This window comes from Apis laboriosa, unplaced genomic scaffold (assembly GCF_014066325.1).
Source record: "Apis laboriosa isolate Shangri-la unplaced genomic scaffold, ASM1406632v1 scaffold23_cov150, whole genome shotgun sequence".
NCBI lineage: Eukaryota > Metazoa > Arthropoda > Insecta > Hymenoptera > Apidae > Apis > Apis laboriosa.
In genome coordinates this window covers 2,554,799-2,564,214 of record NW_025222452.1, presented here as the reverse complement: position 1 = coordinate 2,564,214, position 9,416 = coordinate 2,554,799, and the positions used below count along the sequence as shown (strand labels likewise).

At 30.3% G+C, this 9,416-nt stretch overlaps 1 long non-coding RNA gene across 1 annotated transcript; it reads right to left on the bottom strand.

The window, feature by feature from the left end:
• Positions 1-4,662: 4,662 nt before the first annotated feature.
• Positions 4,663-7,734, bottom strand: LOC122713235. Its single transcript, XR_006346471.1, has 3 exons — positions 7,551-7,734; positions 5,421-5,533; positions 4,663-5,078 (listed from the first exon to the last, which is right to left on the bottom strand). It is a non-coding gene; the product is annotated as an uncharacterized LOC122713235 (long non-coding RNA).
• Positions 7,735-9,416: the final 1,682 nt, after the last annotated feature.

The following is a 9,416-nucleotide window of genomic DNA, read 5'->3' as shown; positions in this document are numbered from 1 at the left end:
TTTGATTTAATTTAATTTTTATGTTATATTACTTTTATATGTTTTAATTTGTTATTTTCTTTTTTTTATTCTTATCCATTTCTCTCTTTTATTTTCTTCCTTCTTTTGTTATTCTCCACTCTTCTTTATTATTTTCCATCTTTTTTATCATCATTCTTCTTTGTTAGTTATCTTTTTTGTTATTCTCTTTTGTCTTCTTTTGTCTTTTTTTCTTTTGTCATCCATTTCTTCCATGTTCTTTATCATTCTTCTTCTTTTTTATCAATTTCTTTTTCTACTATCTTTTATTAATTCTTCTTCTTTCTTTTTTTATGAATTTCTTTTTCTATCATCCTTTATTAACTTCTACTTCTCTATTTTTTATTAATTCCTCTTCCTTCTCAGTTTTATCAATTCCTCCTCTTGTCCATCTTTACAAAATCTTTTTATTTCATATATTTATCCTTTTTTTTATTTTTATATATTAATTCTTTCTTTTCCTTTTCTTAGGTAAGAAGAAGGATGTCAAAGGAGAATGAAGATGGAGGATATAACAAAGAAGATTTTAATAACAAAAAAAATGGGAGAATGATGACCAAAAAGAGTAACAAAACAGAAGACACAAAACAAAATGGTATATGTAGATGACAAAACAAGAAGGAGATAGATGATAAAGAGAAAGAGATGAGGATAATAATGAAAAAGAAAAAAGAAAACGGATAAAAAAGGGGAAGAAAAATGGCAAAGAAAAAGAATAATGATAAATAAAAGATGAGAATAAGAATGAAAGGAAGTCAAAAGAAGATGTCAAAAAAGATTGATGACAAAAGAAAAAAAATGATGACTAAAAGGAAAGTTAATATATAGTTAATATATATATATATATACACATATATATTAATTATAATTGATTGATTTTTATATTATATTATTTTCTTATGTTTCAGATTTCTATAATTTATTTAACAATTAAAATTGAATTCTTAAATTTTAATTTTATCAAATTTAATTATTTTTATTTTCTAACTTTTTTAAATATATTTAAATTTTGTTATGTTTTATTTTTTATAAATATATGTTTTCTATTAAATTTCTTTTTTTACTTTAGATTTATTATTTAATTTATTATTTAGATTTAATTAATCTTTATATTAAATTATACAACTTATTATTATTTCTCTTACTTAATTTTAATATTTTATTAAATTAAGTTTAATAATTTTATTATATTTTTAAGTATAGATTTTGCAAAACTTTGATATTAGTAATTAATATATATTATATATTTCAATTTTCGGCGCGATTTTGAACGAATAAGCAAGCATTTTGCTTTAGCCAATCAGAACGCTTCTACATGATACTGATTCTGTCATTTTTCCGTTGGAAATTCTCACAATGTGACGCATTACCAGCTCAAGACACGTATCTTGGACACTACGAAGTAAGTTATTTTATTTTTATTCTTACCAAATTTATCAATTATTGTTAACTTCATTACCAAATTTAATAATTCATTGAATATAGTGAACTAAAGTAATTAATTTTTTAAATTTCTTTGCTCTTCGATTGTTCATTTATCTGTTGCATCATCAATAGCTTCTTTATATCGAAATATTTCGAAATAAAATTTGAAATCGGATATTGCTTCATTATAATTTTAATATTATATATTTATTTTATATTTTTTTATTTTTTATTTTATATTTTATATTTTTGATATTTATTTTATATTATATTTATATTTTTTTTTATAAATTATTGTTTAATTGTCAGAATGATTTTGTTGGCATAATGATTTATAATGATTAGAAATGCACGATTAATAAATTCGATATACAAATCGAATAGTCGAACGATTTTTCTGTAAAATAAGTACGTAGTTTTAATTATATTAACAAAAATATGAAAAATATGTTCCTATTGGCTTTTTAGCAGTATTTAAAAAAAGAATTTATTATAATCAATTTTATTTCACGAAACCGAATTATTTAAATGATGCATATTTCTTTTCTAAAAATATACGTAATTGTCTTGTATATATTACTTATATATTTTTATCTTCCTCTTTCGTTTATAATTTTGCATGAGGTTGAAAATATGATATTGTATTTGCAAGATATTTGCAAGAAATTGGAAGTTCATGTTCAAAGACGTTCTGATTTGTTGTCAAACTGTCGAATGTACTCTTTCTGCAATTAGATAAATTCAGTTGAGAGATATTATTTCACAACAGGTTTTTAATGGTTAGATTTTAAAATTTTCTCGAAGTGTGTGATCTATTTAGTACGTAATATCTACATATTTTTATAACTGCTTCTTTATTGTAATTGATATATTTTTATTTAATATTTTATTCAATATTATTAAAATTAGTTATTCTTTGACAATTAAATTATTTCGATTTCTTTATTCACCTATAATTCGATTGTCAAAGTACAGATAATTTATATGAGTTTTTATTTAACTTGGTTGCTACGATAATATTATATAATATTATATATTATATATTATTTTAATTTTATAGATTTTATTTACTTATTAAAGAATTTTGATTTTCTTTTGTGCAGGTTTAATCTACGGCGTCATGTAATTCTCAAAGCTGAGAAAAATTCCAATATATATATCATATTCTTGTGTAAAGTTTGAAGTTTCGTATGTATATATTTTTATTTTGTTTTATTTAATCATTAATAATTATAATTCAGTAATTATATATTACTATATCATAATAAAATTACATTTTGGTTAAAAGAAATTGAAAAGAATTAAAAGTTTGAGTAATTTTCAAAGTTTATTATTAGAAAGCAAATTTTAAATTGTCTCAGATATTCATAAATATTTAGTACAACATTTTTATTTAATTTATAATTAGTTAAAAAAAGAATTACTTAATAAACAAAAAGAAAAATATTGAAAAGATATATTGCTGATTCTTTTACTTTACATCTCTCAATATTAATTTAATTTCATAAAAATTTGTGTCTGTATTGTACAATACAGAATAATAGAATTAAAATTTGCTTTGTCATAGTATATTTAATATTTTTTAAAATATAATTACTTTAAAATTAATTAATATTAATTTAATATTAATATTAATTAAAATACTCAAATACAAAAGTAGAATCAATGTTTGTTTGTCGATTATACAGACATGTTATTAATTTATTTTTATTTTTATTTTTTTATACATATTTATTTTTGGTACAGGTTAAAGTCAATGCATCGAAAATGTTAGACTTAACATTCAGCGCCATCTCTCGATTATTTTAAGAAATATTTTTAAAAAGATATTTTTACTCAAGAGATAAGCATTGATATTCAATTCTTTTATCTTGTTCTTTTAAAGAAATATTTTTAACATTTAATAGATGGCGCTGATTGTTGATGAATTTTTGCCTCTATTGCTCCTGCTATTTTCTATCCTTTCTCTATGTGTTTCATTTATCGCACTATGAAGATAGCCTTAATTTCACAATTTTTATATTATTTCTATTCTTTTTTCTGTGCTCATTTTCTTTTTCGTTGTCCATACTTGCTTTGCAAGATTTATGAGAAATTTTAATAATCCCATAAATGACTTATATCTGATTTATATCTGATTATTTGATTGTTTTCACTTTTTTTTTTAAATTAAAAATTTTAACAGTTTATTCGAATTATTATTATTATATCCAATTCATTGTACATTAAATTTTGAAATTTGATGAATATTCAATATCATGCTTCACAAGTAAATATAAGAATATTCTTGTTGGCAACTCTGTGTAATTACAAATACTAATGTAAAGTATATTTTTACATTACAAATTAAATTGCAGAATGCGAGTGATATATGTTCCTCATGAAACAGAATCGAGTGTTTATATGGAATTTATGGCGATAAAATTTGAGTTCATCTGTATGGATGTAATGATGAATCAATTATGATGTTGAAGACAATTGAGACGTGAGTCGCAACGATAAAACGTAAGTCAAATTTTAATCCTTCAATCTAATTTTGAAACTTATTTTACTTTCGCTAAACGTTATTGATTTCATGAATAAAAAAGAAATTCGAAAAGAAAACAACTATTGATCAAAGAACTAGTATCCAATAAATAGTATCCAATAACTTCGCGAAAAAAAATAAAGTTCTATAGAAATTTTCGAATGGCCAATGCGTATAGATTGAATCGATTGAATCGATAAAACATATTATCAACAATTTCATTTTGCCCATGATGTCGTAACAAAACGAATCGGAAAGCATCGCGTTTTCCATCGTTCCGTAATAATATGATAAATTTTGCGATCAATTTGTCGAGCCACGTATATATATTCTATTAAACGAAACAGTGACACGTTCCACGTAAATAACGCAAGTGTCGTGATCGGTAACCATGGATCGGTATTTTTCGAACCCTTCGATTCGATTCCGTGGCTAGCCAGGTAAAATTATTATTCAATGGCTAACGTTAACAAACACATGCCGATACTCTCTAGTAATTATCCAAACCGACATTCTCCATTTTCGTAAAATTATCGGCGAGATACAACGTGGATACGGTCTGCACACGAACACGCGTATATGGTATCGAATTATCGTTACCTCGACGTTACACGATGACATTGAAAAGATATTATTCTTCAACTTTAAAATTTTAATCAAAATAGCATGAATGATCATTCGCCAGTCACAGATATTCAACAACGGATCGATGCATAATTTATTCTAGATGATTATACGGTAAGTACAAAAAACTATCGCTTTTATCTTGTAATCAGAGTACAAAAATTTGTGCAACGAGGGCGCCGATGATCATTGTACTTTTTTTTTTCTCATTGTATGAGATTTCCAATTAAATAAATATTTACAATTGGACCGAATTCGATTGCTCGATTCGTTGAATTTAACAATATGGAATTTTGTCTGAACATTCCAATTAATTGTTTTTCTTTTATGTGTACGGATGTGCGTACAATTATTGAAATTATTCAAATAAATTTAAATAAATAAATAACGATTTCACAATAACGATGTCCACGCTGTTCCGACAATTTCGATGACTAGTCTTCTCTAGACGATCTCGTCTTTCAGGCTCTTTCCACAGAATTTACTGCAGCAAAAGAGAGAGAAAAAAGAAATATAGTAATGAAATGACATTTAAATTACATTTAAAAAACATTAAGCGAAGAACAAAATTATCTAACTCTTATGAGAAATGAGATTATATCGGTTAATAGATTGCATATGATAAAAATTAAATCGATAAAATAGAAATGAGGAATGAAAGAGATTTTAATAACCGATATGATATGATATGATTATCACTGTCGAGAACACGTTCTTTCATTAACGCAAAACGTCACGTTCTATTGTTCAACGTATAATTAATGGATATATACTATATAGCTAAAGCGTTTCTTTTTTTTTTTTTTTCTTTTCACGAAATACTTACTAATAGAGAAGTGTGGGTATGAGTACAATTAACACCGGTGCAGAAACGCAAAACATCACTGTTATTAGAATCGCCGGGACGGACATGGTGGTCTTTATCACTGTAGGGGCTTGCTGCAACATGTGTAAAAGATTCTAATCTAAATAATTCGAGTTAAGCGCAATTTTTTCTTTCTCGCGGAAAAGCCTCGATCGAGTTTCAAAGTGTTAAACGAATATTATTCGACGTTAATATTCTAAACATGCGTCGGATAAGAAAACATTAATCCGTTAAGTAACGATAACACAACGAAACTTGGTAATCCAGGATGCAAATATTCTTCGAGGCCCGGCGAATGTTCTTCTTCGTTTCCTCGTTTCCGATCCCAAAGTTTTCAGCCTTTATTCCGTCCAACCAAATGCGAGAACTAACGAGACAAACAAAATTTCAACATTGGCCCATTCTTCCCCAAGAATTGGTCGGTAATTAACCGAACAGGGGAAACTTTCTTATTCCCTCCGATGTCGAAACTCGAGGAAAGAATTCTCTCCTAAAATCACGTTAACCCTATGGCGAGTTTCTTTGATTTATATTTCTCTCGTATAAAAGTCGGACATCGATTCATTAGAATGTAAACACGAAGTTTTGCGAGGGAACGAAGAAAATTGTTCGCGAGAATTCTCCCTAAAGCATTGAAATAACGAAATAACTTTCTCCAACAATATTTGCCTTTCTTTTTTTCAACGGAGAGGGAGAAGCTCGATAAACGAGTATCGAAATTGAAATCTCCCGGCTTAGGCCGGCACGTCACGTTTTCATAAACCTACCGTCTATGTTTAAAAGATATTCGGGTTATTTCTTCGAACGAGAAAAATCCAATAATTCTATCAATTTGTCCGATAACTTATTTCACGACGATACTCCCATCCAATTAAATTTCAATATCTGAAAACAAATCTATTCCTATTCCAAACGGGAGAAACCTAATTCCTCGAGAACATTTTTCCTTCGTTCTACGTAATTTCTATACGAAGAGCGAGGATTTCAACGGTATCGCGCGAAGATAAGGCACGACCTCTTCGAGATTTCTCTGCGAAATCGAGTTAATTTCATTGGCCGGCCGTTTGTCCCGGTGTTCTCATTAAAAGTTGGCCGAACAGGGGCAGTTCTTATATCGTTTAACTTGCCTCGTTTGAATCGTGCCACCCGGAAACGCAATATCGGCCGCGTGAACAGCTTAATCACGCGACAACGACAGGAAACGCAAGTTTTCCACTTTTTGAAAACTTATGAGATTCCCGCGTCAACCGATCAATCGTGACCAAAACTGAATGCGAACTGGATGAACTTTCGGCTTTAGAAACCTTCTCCCCCGAGGAGACCTGTTCTCCTACGCCTACTCGCGAATTTCCCTTTGCGAATTTAACGCGAGTGTCTCGAGAAGACGGGTGTCTGAAGAACGTTTCGCTCTACGTTTTCCTTGTCACCGTGTATTCACGTGTCGACTAATATTTCGCGACGTTGCGAATTGCCTCGTTCGTTCCAAACCACTACGCGTCTTTAATGGAAACCTGTTCGAAAATTCGCTCAACTTTGCGTGACCAGAGTTTGCACGTCTATTAACACTTTGGATACCGATAAATGGATTATTTAGCGCAATTTTATTCGTGAATCTAAATATAGGCCTTCGTCGGATCTTATTGATCGATCGGCGACTTATTTATTATATTTTTCTGGACAAGTATAAGCGTGTATCAGCAATTCTGATAAGTTGTTGTCGCAGTTACGATTGGATTGGAACGAAACGATATTAATTTATGAATAATTCATTTTTCTCTGTAACATTTAAAGTAGATTCTCGATTTACAATTTTTATAAGAATTTGTTCATTTATTTGATTTACACATTATTCACGATAGGAAATATGATCTATAACGTGATGACGCATACATCGTAACAATAACTTGACAATTATCGAAATATCGTATAAAAGATTAATTTCCTCGATACGTTCATTAACTTATTAATTTCGCCTTTTAATCGAACCACGAGGAGAAGACGAAGTATAACGCAAACGAGTGAAGGTATGTAATTAATATTTGCACTATCACGTTCCTTAATTGGACGCGTTAGAGATGGGCAAATACGTACCGTGGTTTTTTCCGCCAGACAGAGAACAACGTACGAGAGCAGAAGTAAGAGCACGGCTCGCGAAAACATTTTGCCCGACGAGCAAAGAACGAGTACCAGAAAGTTTCTACCTGTACGAAGTTTCTACCTGTTATGATGTTACGTTCGTGGAAAAGTTCACAGCGGTGATAAAAACCGACCGATTGACGAATCAACCATTTCTACGCGTGATTTTATTGCCAACTCTGTCGACGTGGAAAGATTATCTTATCTGGTGCAAAATAACTATGCGAAGCACGCATCTACGTGTGATACACAGATGCGATTTCGCGTGCGAATCAACGCGAATATATTCGTGGTTATAAATAGAAAATATTTTATCTTCGCGTTCACGTTTTAACGTCAAACTATTATATCATGGATACATCTTGTTTGTTTTATTACGTTTCGAGAAAATGGGCATTATTGGCTCATTCTTTCGTATCGTGCAATTACATTTATTAGATTTCCGCACAGAGCTTGCCCCTTGGATTGCCGGGTAAATATCTCTCCAGTTATATTTCTCGAGAAATTGAAATCAAACAGAGAGTCCGTTCGCAAAAGTGCGCTTCCGCTCGAGAACGATGAATAGTTTGATCCATCATCGCCGATTATATCGTATAATTGGAAAAGCAATCCTTTTTTTCGTAGCCCTCCAACCTTTATTCTTTACGACTTTTTGAAACAATTTAACACATTGCGAATACTCTGAAATCGAAGTAGGAAAAGGATATTTTGATATTTGTCGAGATCAGTTTTTCGTAAAAAAAAAAAAAAAAAAAGAAGCAAGGATAAAAATTTTGATCGATCGATAATTTTTCTTTTTTTCCGTAACGAAAAAGCGTTAAGATTCTTTTATAGAGATAAACTTTTATACTTTAAAATAGGTTTTTTTTTTGTAAGTAATTTAAGTTCAGAAGCGAACGTTATTGTCACGATAGAAAGTAAACTATGGCGCGTATGCATTCTAGCGATCGAGAGAGCATCCTCTCGACACCGTCGATAGGAAATTTCGAAACGGAAAAAAAGGGAAAAAAAGAAGAAAACAAGGAAAAATGGAGGATCGATCGGGGGTGGCGGAGAAAGAGAAAAAGAGAGGCAGGAAAAAACGAAAACTGTACGGATACATCTGTTTCCGGCATTTTTTGCTTCTCATGCCACCGCTGAAGGCTCAAAGGACATCACCGGAAATTCCATACGCGCGCTGACTACCGCTACCATATCCCGCTCAATTTTCTCTCTTTTTATTTTACCGCCAATTTACATCGCCCTCTCTATCGAGCCTCGCTTCGTTACTGCTCACTGACCAAAGCTAATGGAATAACCGACGAATCGGTGAATTGGACTCTTTTTTTTTTTTCTTTTTTTCTTTTTATTTTTATTTTTTCTCTCTCTCTCCTTAACCACTTCCGTTGAAGCGTGTATTGCTATGTGCGAGTTTCCGGTTCGACGAGATACAACGTGACTTTATACTTGGATCAGAAGACAAGGAAAAACGAAAATACGTTATCTCGAGTCCCGATCATAGTTTCGCGAAGAACGAACGAAACCTTTGTTACAAGATATATATACGTATACTTATACTCTCTCAAATTCTGAACGTTTGAAAATGGCACTTGAAAAATTTAAAAAAGATGGGGAATGTTCAATGGAGAGCGTGAAATTGGAACTGGAGCGTGAAAAGAATTCGATGGGATTGAATTAATGAAAGAGTAATAAAAATTCGGCGTTGTATCGTGGCGAAGTTGCAAAGTTGTTCCCTCGCATAGGGAAGGGGAGGAGAAAAACGATATGTAAAGTTAAGCAAAATGTACGCGTCTAGTGTGCTCATATTCCGGCTGGCGCGCC